General features: G+C 38.2%; 1 protein-coding gene and 1 non-coding gene across 6 annotated transcripts in view; both read right to left on the bottom strand.

Moving 5' to 3' along the window:
* Nxph1 (neurexophilin 1) overlaps positions 1 to 12384 on the bottom strand; it is a 311960-nt gene that overhangs the window by 269704 nt on the left and 29872 nt on the right. The window lies entirely within an intron of this gene.
* On the bottom strand, positions 9350 to 9474 carry LOC123464296. The gene has a single exon (XR_006639523.1). It is a non-coding gene; the product is annotated as a small nucleolar RNA SNORA27 (small nucleolar RNA).

Genomic DNA, 12384 nt, shown 5'->3' with positions numbered 1-12384 from the left:
CACCATGGGGTATCTTTTATAATCATGGAAGTTAATAAAAAAATTAAAAATTTTAAATAAATAAATAAATAGTTTTCATTTTGTTCGATTGGGTTCATGTATTCAGCCATTTGCGTGGTTTACATATGACACATTATTTTAGTCAATTTTTCCTGGTAGTTTTTTGAGGGGGAACAGGAGACAAGGGTATATTATTGTAACTACCTATGCAAAAAAAAAAAAAAAAAAAAAAAAAGAGGAGCCAGGTGTGGTGGCACATGTTTTTAATACCAGCACTCAGGAGGCAGAGGTAGGAGGTTTGCCATGAGTTAAACACAAAAAATAAAATGCCCATGCAGATAATTTCTATCTACATAATCCAGCTCAGTGAAATCTCTACCTGCAATGTCTCTCCATCACCTTCTATTCATCCTTTTATTTATTAAATAAATATCAAATGAGCACCAACTATATGTGCTACAATGAGGTTCAAATGATGAGAAAAGTTCTTAATAATTAATAAGATTAATGATTAATGATATCATTCATTCACACCATCACAGATTTACAATCTAATAGACAAGTCAATCAACACAATTAAGACTTGGAAGGTAATCCACTTCTATGGTCCTCAATCTTTTTCATATCTTAATATACAAGAAAAGAACAGTATATACATAGACAGTGTTGACTTCTAAACTCAGAAATCATGTTTCCTTAAAGTAGTACATCAAACGGTCCTCCCTACCACCCTGACACAGCCATACTCCCCATCACATACCTACAGCAAAAGGTTATTCCTGGTAAGAATCTTGCTTGCCTCAAGCACTAAAATGTACTCAACCTAGAATTGCATTGAGAGACTCATTCAAGACATGTCAAAATTCAAAATTAGGCATTTTTTCATGTTCCTATTTTAATTACATATTGCCTGCTTTCCTATAGATCATTAGTAGACTCCTTCTAAGAAAAGGCTAAAAAGGGCAAGAAAATTATTGATTTTTCCTAAGTCATTTTCCTGTCAACATGATGTAAGTTCGTTAGTTGGATGGACAGCTCAGCTTGACCTTCTAGAATGAATCTTCCATCTGCTAGCCTTCTGGAATCTAGAGACATCATTACAATGAAACAGGGAGAATATATATACACAGAGTGCAGAAATATTCTCAAAATTTGTGGCAGATTTAGGGTTTTCTCTTTTCTGTCTTCTTTCTTTCCACTATTTCTTTTTTAGTTGCTTATGAGAAATATATGAAATTATTGTTCTGAGTCATCAGTTAGGGAAAGTCCTTTTTAAAGTCTTACCTCACACTGTTGTCTTCATTTTAAAACCAAAAAGGAGGGCTGGAGAGATGGCTTAGCACGTAAGCACTTGCCTGTGAAGGCTAAGGACCCAGGTTCAAGGTTCAATTTCCCAGGACCCACATTAGCCAGATCCATGAGGGGGTACATATGTCTGGAGTTCATTTGCAGTGGCTGGAGGCCCTGGCATGACCCCCCCCCCCCCACCTGCCTCTTTCTCTCTGTTGCTCTCAAATAAATAAATAAAAATGAACAAAAAAAATAAATAAAAATAAAAAAATAAAACCAAGAAAGAGAAAAAGAATCATTCACTTGAATCCTCTTCCAAAGACAGAGAAACAGTGTATATAAGGTTACTATGTAACATACAGACAAAACCCAAGTTTCACAAAAGTGTAGCCACATTTAACTTTAATATCTGCTTTGGAATAAAATCCCAAGCCATTTTTATTCAATTTGAAATAAATCTGGGGTGAGTGTAAGGAGAAAAGAACATTTATGATTAGCTCCTATAGCCAACTCTGGAAATTGTTCTACCTTGTGAGATATTAAACATTACAGGTTTACTCTCTTTCCTAATAGGAACCATGGCTTTTGTGACTCACTGCATAACTAAGGTAAAAAATAACTAATACACATGGTCATATTTAAGTATATCAGGTCAGAAGAAGTTTAGTGTAAAATGTCAAACAAAGTAGAAAAATCATAATTATGATTTCAAATTAAAAAACCGTATGGGTCAGCATCTATTACAAATATGGGGCTCTCAAAGGGAAAGAAAAATAAGCTAAGGCTTTAGTGATGCTAAAAAGGAAAGGAAATGAATCTGACCTAAATTAAGACATGAAATGATTTGTGTTCTAGAGGGAAAGTGTGAATGGGCATATGAAGATGCAAAGCGAGACCTAAAAGAATGTTAAAAACATAAGAAGAGGCTGGGCGTGGTGGTGCACACCTTTAATCCCAGCATTTGGGAGGCAGAGGTAAGAGGATCACTGTGAGTTCAAGGCCATCCTGAGACTACATAGTGAATTCTAGGTCAGCCTGGGCTAGAGTGAGACCCTACCTCAAAAATTAATAATAATAAATGAATAAATAAGGAAATAAGTAAAATAAGAATATGTTGGTGAGGTACTTGGGGGTGGGGAGTAAATAGCTGAGACAAAAAAGCAGTGCTTTCTCCTGCAAATATCCACCCCAAACAAGTATACCTGGCATTATTAAGGATCCATGAGTTCCCTTTGAGAACACATAGAACCGAAGGCATGAATCAATCTCTTTAAATGAGAAGATGTGTAGATATTATCAGATTCAGAAAAATACCAATGGCCACCAAAATGTTAAGAAAAATGCTATAAGGGGAATGGAAAGATTGCTCAATGGTTAAGACACTTGCCTGCAAAGCCTAATGATATGGGTTCAATTCACTTGTACCCACATGAAGCCAGATGCACAAAGTGGCATCTGGAGTCTGAAGCTGCTGGAGGTGCTGGTATGCCCATTCTCCCTCTCCCTCTCTCTCTCTCTCTCTCTCTCTCTCTCTCTCTCTCTCTCTCTCTCTCTCTCTCTCTGTGTGTGTGTGTGTGTGTGTGTGTGTGTGTGTGTGTGTGTGTATGTGTGTCTGCCTTTGTCTCTCTTTTTCTCTCTGCTTACAAATAAATAAAAATTTTGTAAGAAAATATTAGAAAAGAAAAATGCTGTAGAAGAAATCAAATAAGCTACTTTTGGAATCACAAAGATACTGTTAACATCAAAAGATAATGTTTATGTCATCACTAGAATTACCCTACTCCCACACCCATCGTGTTAAAAATAAATAAGTAAAATATTCCTTTGTCAAGATGAATAGAAATTAGAGAGATTGGGCAGAGGTGGAGGGTCTGGGGATCAGCTGAAATAAAAACAGCTAGTGATCAATGTCACAGAATCCAAATGCCAATTAAGATAACATTTTAATGTGACTATGTTTACTTCATATAGTTTACCAGTCCCTAGATGACAATTATGTATGTCATATGAGACTTCCTTATTTTATGAGGGGAAAAGGAAAGAATATAAGTAAAGCAGGAAGGGGATTAAATAGTTGGTTAATACCAGCATAACGCTCCTATAAGACGAAAGAAGAAATTCTAGTTTCTGCCGTTGCCCTTGGTTTTGCATCTCTGTTCCAGGAGGCAGAGATGGAAGACATGTAAAGAAGTTGCTTCACTTGATTTTTAAACAGAGGCTTTGTTGTATTGTATGCTGTTGTTTTATAGCCATGGCACTTAATATAAAAGTTCTCAGCCGGGCATGGTGGCACACACCTTTAATCGCAGCATTCAGGAGGCAGAGGTAGGCGGATCACTGTGAGTTCAAGGCTACCCTGAGACTTCTTAGTGAATTCCAGGTCAGCCTGGGCTAGACTAAGACCCTACCTCAAAAAAACAAACAAAAAAAAAAAAGTTCTCCAACCCATAGGCTTCTTTAATTATGGTTTCACTATGCATCAAGACCACATTTCCCAAGTCTTGTGTCAATTTGAGGCTAGAGCATCATGGTACAGCTTAGTGATTTGTTTGTAGAACAGGGATGATCCTGCTATAGAAAATCTTGAAAGAACAAAATCCTTGAGACTCCACAAAGGAGACAAGGCAATGAGATTTAAATGGAGTCTTGGGGGTAGGGACTTAGAGGCCAGATTGGAGTCACTCTTCATGATCCAGAATAAGTGCTCTACACAGGATTTACACAACTGAAGTTTAGGTATTACAAAGGACGGGACCCAGGAAAGTAAATGTTAAGCAAAGAGAATAGCACACTGCAGGAAACCCATGCCTCATGCCTTCTGATTCAGAATTCCCCTAGATAGACCAGGATAGACTATCATAAGGAGGGGTTATAGCTGAGGCAGGGCCGGCTCATCCAGGCTCAGCCATGTACATGCTACTTACCACAGGAGACAGTGCTTAAAAAATCTGGCTTAATGTCCATGACTTAATAAGCTGTTCATTGTAAACCCCAGTTAGTTAAAAGGGAAGAAAAAAGGGCTGGAGAGATGGCTTAGCGGTTAAGCGCTTGCCTGTGAAGCCTAAGGACCCCGGTTCGAGGCCGGTTCCCCAGGTCCCACGTTAGCCAGATGCACAAGGGGGCGCACACGTCTGGAGTTCGTTTGCAGAGGCTGGAAGCCCTGGGGCGCCCATTCTCTCTCTCTCCCTCTATCTGTCTTTCTCTCTGTGTCTGTCGCTCTCAAATAAATAAATAACTTTTTTAAAAAAATAAAAGGGAAGAAAAATAAAACAGTAGGAGGTGGATAATGTACAAAAAGACAAAAAGCCAGCCATAAAATTGAAGTTAGACAAAAGAAAAGTAGAAAGTGATAGGCATGAATGAAGGAAACTATATGAAAAGATAAATGGTTAAAGTTAAGTGGAGATTGAATAGAAACCTGTAAGCTACCATGCAACTATGAAAAGTGTGTTTTCTAATATATGCAATATTTGGAAAAACTCTTCACAATGTAATGATTAACTATAAAAGTACCTTATAAGTTAGTATGTATAAAAGTCTGTTAATCACCAATGTTTCTACACCTGCATATGCATGATGGAGAGAGAAAACAGCACAAAAAAAAAAAAAAAAAAAAAGCCCAGGAAGATAGAAAACATACTAACATGAGTTTATTTTTCACAGTATTGTGGGAGATTTTCTTCTTTTATGTCTCTCTGTATTTTCCAATCATGTGTGCATATGACATAATAATTACCCAAAGCCAGAAAACTTTCCTGCAAATTCTTTCTCTGTGTCCTTTCTCCCAGCATCAGTGGATGAAAACTGTGATCAAAATGCTTAAATTAGGACAAAATTGATTGTACCATTCAGAAGAGAGTTAGGAATGATAACAAAAAACCCTGGCCACACTGATTTTTTTCTTTCTACATATGATTCTTCTTTCTAGCCAAGTCCAATTAATATGAAGAAAATAAACTTTGTGAAAGAAAACATCCACACTCTTTCTGACAAAGCAACAGTTAATATTCAGGAGGATCTATTTTGCTGCTAATTGACTATCTACCATTAGAATACTAGCTTTATGATTCAGAATAGTCACAGCACGCCCTTGCACATTGGCTAATGAGCTGTCCACTCACTGGCAACTTCAGCTATTCATCAAGCCCCCCCTGAATAATTTTAAGGGTGCTCAGCATACCTGCAGCAGCTCAAGTAGAAAAGAAAAGTAACCTTTAGAAGGAAAATGACATCCTTCCCAAGCTAAAGACATCTGTTCTTTGGGTATAGATTCATCCAGACTAGTCAAATTGGGCTGAGAAATGACCTAAATGGAAAGTCCAGGCTCTGGTGCTTGCTTCCTGTCATGAAAAAGCAGAGCTCCAGGGTCTCCCTCTAGTCACTGCCTGTGACCTCAAAGTGACTTTAGTGTAAATGATAAATAAGCTTATTCATTTAGAAAACAGGGCAGAAAGAGATGTTGAAAATATAGAATTAAAGTGTGAAGGAGGGAGACAAGAGGTTTGGAACATGATATTCTACAATATTAAGTAATATGGGGGAAATGTAATAAAAGAGCAATTTTTAAGTGGATTTCCATCTGAATCTACCCACTTGCATGGCAGTTTTAGACAGCAGGGGTATAAAAGGATACTGAAGCTTCGCAATGTCAGCCAACTGTCAAACTGTCAGGAGTACAGACAAATAGTCACCATGAGAAATCGATAGCAGTGGGAAAAAGGCTTTCTTGTACATTTATGATGGATAACACAGCCTGGGTGTAATGCATTGAAACAACTAACTTGGCTGGCACAGCCTGCTTCAGTGCTTGATTTCCAAGCCTTGGTTGGAGCAGCTGCACAGCCAAAGGAAGCCTTTTCATGTTTAGGCACTTGGCAGTAGCCATTTGCCGATATTGAGGACTTATTCAACAAAATATTCCCTGAAAATTCCACTTGGGTAATGGTGAGAGAAAGTGGAACAAATCATTTATTTTACTATGTCTAAACACCATAACTGGAAAAACTCGTGGCTACAATCTTTCCTTAGCACTAATAGCTCTTTTATGCAAGATCCACGTGAGGACATTTTGGTGAATAAGGAGGCAGGCTATGTTCTATTGAACTATAGAGAAGGTGGGATACTGGTATAGTTATGATATTTTCCAACCTTCTAGAAGCCTTTATAAAATCTAGAGCTATATGTTCAAAACAAGTGTGTTTCCTTCTTCTAGTTTAGGTTCTTCTATAGGAACTTTCTGTCTCCTATAGGTAAGTGGGAATATTATGGCTAAGGGGTGATTCCTTTTTTAGCCAAGTATTAATTACATTTATGAGGCAGTGAACAGTAGTTAGAAACCAACACCTTCTGTATCTTAGATTGGTATGATATTTGTACTACCTGCCTGCTACCAAGCACTCTGAGAAGGTGGTATCCTACCCAGAGTCCTTCTCTACTAGGCATTTGGACCATGCAGCAAGTATAGCTTCCAGACAGGGAGCCTCTGGTAGTACTGGAGGCAACCCAGGGACAGCTTATACCCACAGAAGGACACATTGGCTCTGATACTGAAGTCAGGGTGACTTTGTGCAAACCACCCAGTGCCACTGTGGCTCAGCCCCTCATTTGTAAAATGGTGATGATCTTCTCTCTCTCACTAGGCATTCAGGGAATCAAATGAAATCATGAATATGAAAGTACTTTGAAAAGTGTTCACTCATAAAATCACAGAATTTTAGAAGGACCTGAGGGACCACTTAGTGCAGACCCTTATTATACAGATGAGGAAACAGTCCCCAAGTGCTTAAATGACTTGAACAAAGTCAAAAAGCAGAGCTGCTATTTGTCAAAGCACAAACATCATAAATTAATACAATCCCAATTTGAATGCAAACACATTCCATTTTTCCCTCTAAACACAAAAAGATAAAGTCCATAGAAGTAAAAAAGGAATTTGTTTATAATGCATAGTAAATGACTTATTGTCATGACATCATGACCAGGATAAAATAAATTTATTTTTTACCTCCTATTTTGAAAAAGAATTAAAATGCTATTATATATTTTAATGCTTTTTTATTTGCAAGGAAAGAGAGAGAGAAAGAAAGAATGGGCTCACAAGGGACTCTTGCAGTTGCAAACGAACATCAGAAGTATGTACCATTTTGTACATCTGATGTTATATGGTTACTAGGAAGAAGAACCCTGGCCAGCAGCCTTAGCAAGCCAGTGCCTTTAACTGCTAAGCCATCTCCCCAGCCCTATCCTATACATTCTAATAAAGTAATACATGTGATGGATGTTTATAGTAGAAAATAGGAGAGGGCATTTCTTTCATAAGGAAAAGAAAACTTCTGTAAAGATCTTAATCTAGTCAGAAGAAAGCAAAAATAAATATAAATAAATAAATATTAGTTAAAGAAGTAAAATGGGGCTGGAGAGATGGCGTAGCGGTTAAGCGCTTGCCTGTGAAGCCTAAGGACCCCGGTTCGAGGCTCGGTTCCCCAGGTCCCACGTTAGCCAGATGCACAAGGGGGCGCACGCGTCTGGAGTTCGTTTGCAGAGGCTGGAAGCCCTGGCGCGCCCATTCTCTCTCTCTTCCTCTATCTGTCTTTCTCTCTGTGTCTGTTGCTCTCAAATAAATAAATAAAAAATTTAAAAAAAAAAAAAGTAAAATGGTGGTTTCTTCATTAAGTTGTATAGTCAAATAGTTCTCCATACTGTTCTTTGCCAAATCAAGATCTGTTTTATATAAGCAACAAAAGGAGTTCCTACAAAACTTGATCTTCTACCCTATTTACCATCCATTTCCAAAGCAGTCATTGACTCATCAGTTTGTACCCTTGATAGAAAAAATGAGATCTGAAACTCCGTGTTTCCATTTCCCTCTGAAGTATAGGCCAGTCTCATGCAGATATACTTTCATGTTAAAGATAGTCCTGTGAAGTCCTAGAATCGTCACCTCCTTGTTTCCTGAAACCCTTCTTAGAGTAAGGACTCATCCTACTTATCAACCCATTCCTGCAGCCTTCACGGCAGCATGCTGCTCCACGGGCCTGCTCTCTACCTTAAAGAGAACAACCCAAAGGTCACTACGAATATTGCTCAGCTTTTTTTATGCTGAGATGCTAAACTTGGCAGTTTCACATAAATCTTTCAGATTCAATTTGGGTAAAAACCACGCCTGCTGAACTAGCTCTGATTTTCAGAAACAAAATGGCTGGAGACTCCACCATTATCCCCTTTTCATCTGCCTCCTGCCTGGTCACCCAAAAATGAAACCAGAGAAGTTCTAGGTCATGTCTCCCTTCATTTTCTTTGCCCTGACCTCTACAAATTTTTATAAAACCTTGAACTAGAGAGTTTTATAAGACCACATCCCCATGCCCAGGCCATCAATCCTGCTATTTCCTTCCTTTTTAAAAAGAAGGTCAATCTCCATCACCCCACAGGCAGAGCAGGGAGAGAGGAGCAGAGTTCACAATCACCATCTCTGAAAGCATTCAACAAAAATAGCACCTTTTCTGCAAGTTTTTTTTTTTTATGATAATTGGTTGATAGGACATTTGAAACAACTTTACAAAGAGTCATTTTAAAAATCCTCATGAAGATGAGAATGTGAAGTGCATAAACAAGGGTCATTTTATGCTCCTTCACCAACCTCACTAGCAGACCTGACATTTCCAAACAGGCTTGGCCAGGTACCAGGTCTCCCTTCCTGAAATCTGTGACTGTTTTACTCTAATTTTCCCTAAAAAGCTGCAGTCAACCCAAAATGGTCAAAAATTAAAACTTAGCTTTAAGAAAAATATGAATTGCTCCCTAAGAATTGTAGAAACAGCTATACTTTGAATAAAATAAATATTTTGCTTCTCTACAGAAAATTATTCACAAATTCAGAGTTTCTTAGAAATATTAGCCTGTTTACTCTGCCCATATATCAAAAACTTCAGTTATGTAAAATCCTCTCATTCTTAAGTGAAATGTGTTGCTATCACTTAAATGTGCATCAAATGATTGAAATCTGTATTTCAGCCAGCATAATGGTCAGAGCAGGCATCTGTATGATCCTTTTTTATTTCAATGTTTCCCTTGACAAGCTACAAGACAAACACTAAGTTTGCCTGGGTTTTATAAAGGTATTTCCTTTGCCCCACTTGAATGGCCAACAAAGACAAGTCCAATTGGCAAAGTGAAAGGGGGTACTCATGATCCTTCTAACAATACAAGTATAGCATCAATGGTATGGATATTTCAGTTTTGTATTTTTAGTACACTGAACCATAGCTAATCCCGCACATTAAACCTGAACTTAGTCCAAAAGTCTTTTAACTCAATTTGATCATATTCATGAGCTGAATTCCTATAGCATATGCACTCTAACTATACAAAAAAGATACAGAATTCAAATAACCTAATAAATTCAATGTTACCACATAATGCCAGGCTAAGCAACAGACCAAGAGGCTTTGGAAAATGGCAGCTTTATTTCCACTTCTCAAAACTTACCTGTGCTGAGCACTGTACAAGAATCTTCATAATGTGGATGACTCTTATTGATGCAATAGCCAATTTTTATTTGATTTCAGACAACTTATATATTATAGACTCTAAATATTTACATTTATTATTTTTTAACCTGATATGCTTGTTTAAGAAATTTTAGTGAATACATATAGCCCAAAACACTTTCTTCTCTTTTTCTTCTTTCTTCATTTAAATGGAGTATAGATGGAGCACCTTTTCTTTTCTATTTTTTTTATTTTTGTGCAATTAATTTCAGCACTAACTGCTCAATAAACTTTATTAATTAACTACATACAAATTACATGCATCCCAGCAGAGCGCAATAAATAATACTGATAGTGTGAGATGCCCTGAAAAATTTGAAATTGGCCTCCAAAACAAAGAGCAGTGCTTGGTAATAAATTTTTTAAAGAAAATAGGCAGAACATCTAGTAACTCCTTCCAAGAGAATCTCTATTCACTTTAAATCAAAAAGCTCTAAGCTGAGGGTGTTTGGTATCTTCTTTTCTGATCACTCACATAAACAAAGTGAACCTAGTTTCAATCTAATTGCTCTGCTCTTCCATGGTGCCTTAATAAGATATAACAATGCTAGAGGAACAATTCAGTGTTTTCATAGATAGGCCTATTGAGGTCAGGCTCTGCCCTCACCTTAAGCTACTCCACTTTGTGTAAGACAGCAGGTTTTTTTGATTTTATAAACACTATTTAACATCCATGGAAGATGCCTGCTCCTGGGCAGACATGTAAACAATACAACATGTCTAGTACCACCTGAAAGTCACGGACTGGTATCAAACTCATTCTTAACAAGCACAAAAGGTAGCACCATATAAACATTTCAAAGTGAATTAGAACTATAGAAGTGCATGTGCATATTAAAATCATGCAAAAAATAGATTAGAGAATTTATCAGACACACAAGATAGGAGAAAGGTTGCAACTCCCTAGTCTGGATCCCTAAAGAGGTGGACACGTAACACATCTAACACTGTGGTGGTGACAGCCCCCACAGACCTGTCATCTGACTACTCACTCACTCAGTGGATGTCTCAAGGGACCAGAAGGCAAAAAGCTCCCAAGTGTCCCAAGGGTTTCAGCTTGGCTCCGGCCCTGCTGTTGACATGGCCTATTCAAATTGCCACCAGCCAGTCAGCCAATGCACAGGTCTGGACCTGCCATCCATCTGTCAGCTTGGACCAAATCCTGTCCTTAACCTTTGCAGTCTTCATGGTCCTGAACTGGGATTCTGCAGCTCTGGTTAAACCTGTGACCTGACAGCATCCTGACTCAGCACCAGCAGCAGCAGCAGCTCCAGCAGACCTCCATCCTGGTTAGTTATCTGACTGGGACAGAGACCCCCAGCCCCTTTCTCTTAGCCTTGAGGTCTTGGGACTCTTTGAACTCTGCTTTTATTTTGTTTTTGACCCTTTACAACCATTGTGTAACCTATATATACACACACACCATGTGATATATAATGTGTGCTCTGAGAGTTAATAATACTATTAAAATTGTAATAAAAGAACCTTTGCTTGCCTCAGCCTACCTATCAAGGAAAATGTAATGATTTGGCAAATTGTTGCCAACAAAACAATCATACCAAGTGAATTTATTGTTTTCAATAAATTCTGGCATTGTGGAAAGACAAAAACAAGTCCCTGTTCCTGACATAGTGTGCTCACAACATGGCTAAAGTCCCATGCAAGGGTTAATAGCAGCCTCCTACTCCACCCTCACTTAACTGATGGATCTGCTGCCTCTGGCTCAGGCTCCAGATTTTTAGAAAATTAACATAAAGAGTGTTGGATGTAAGAAAGTCTGTAAGAAGATTAGGGAAACTCAGAAAATTAGTGTCCTAAGGGGAGCCATAATAAAAGTCTAAGTTGAAAATATCTCAGAATAGACAGGAAGTTTCTGTAAATTATATGCCAACTATATGCAAATGTGTATGATATGGCCTGAGGGAGAATTCTAGAATAGGCCTCATCACCTGGTGCTTCTGTGGTTCCTCATTTCACAGTATTTAGCTCCTAATATCCTTTCATAGACCTGTAAAATACAGTGACCTTTTAAACCAGATTTTAGTTACAGCCAGGCATACTTTAAGTGCCATAATTAGGAAAATCCAAGAGACATCCATAATGAAAAATCTACTCTGAGTAGTGGGAAGATTTTATGGGCTCATACCCAAATAATTTCAAATTTTAAAGAAAATTCACTCAAAGGTCAGTATCAGGCAGTATGCTAAATTCTTTATATTTTCCTCATTTGTATTATTCAGCCTCAAAACAGTCCTAGGTGTTGGGGAAGGCTATTATCCCCATGTTACAGAAACAAAGACTACCACCATCTACAAAGATGAGAGCAAAGGGGCCAGGTCCCACAGCTAGCACAGCTGAGCATAGTCTCATCAGCTCCGTGGCCCCAGACCCGCTGACACACTTCTACACAACCTCTACCTCCCACACACAGAACATAGAAGCACACTGAACAAAAAAAAGAGTGAACGTACACAGAGACAGAGACAGGGCTCAGCATCTCCCAAGTTTCCTCCAGGACTGAAGTTCAGTTTCTTTATCTTGCTTT

The sequence above is a fragment of the Jaculus jaculus genome, chromosome 10, assembly GCF_020740685.1.
Source record: "Jaculus jaculus isolate mJacJac1 chromosome 10, mJacJac1.mat.Y.cur, whole genome shotgun sequence".
NCBI lineage: Eukaryota > Metazoa > Chordata > Mammalia > Rodentia > Dipodidae > Jaculus > Jaculus jaculus.
Note: the sequence above shows the minus strand (reverse complement) of the source record. Positions and strands in the feature narration are given on the sequence as shown.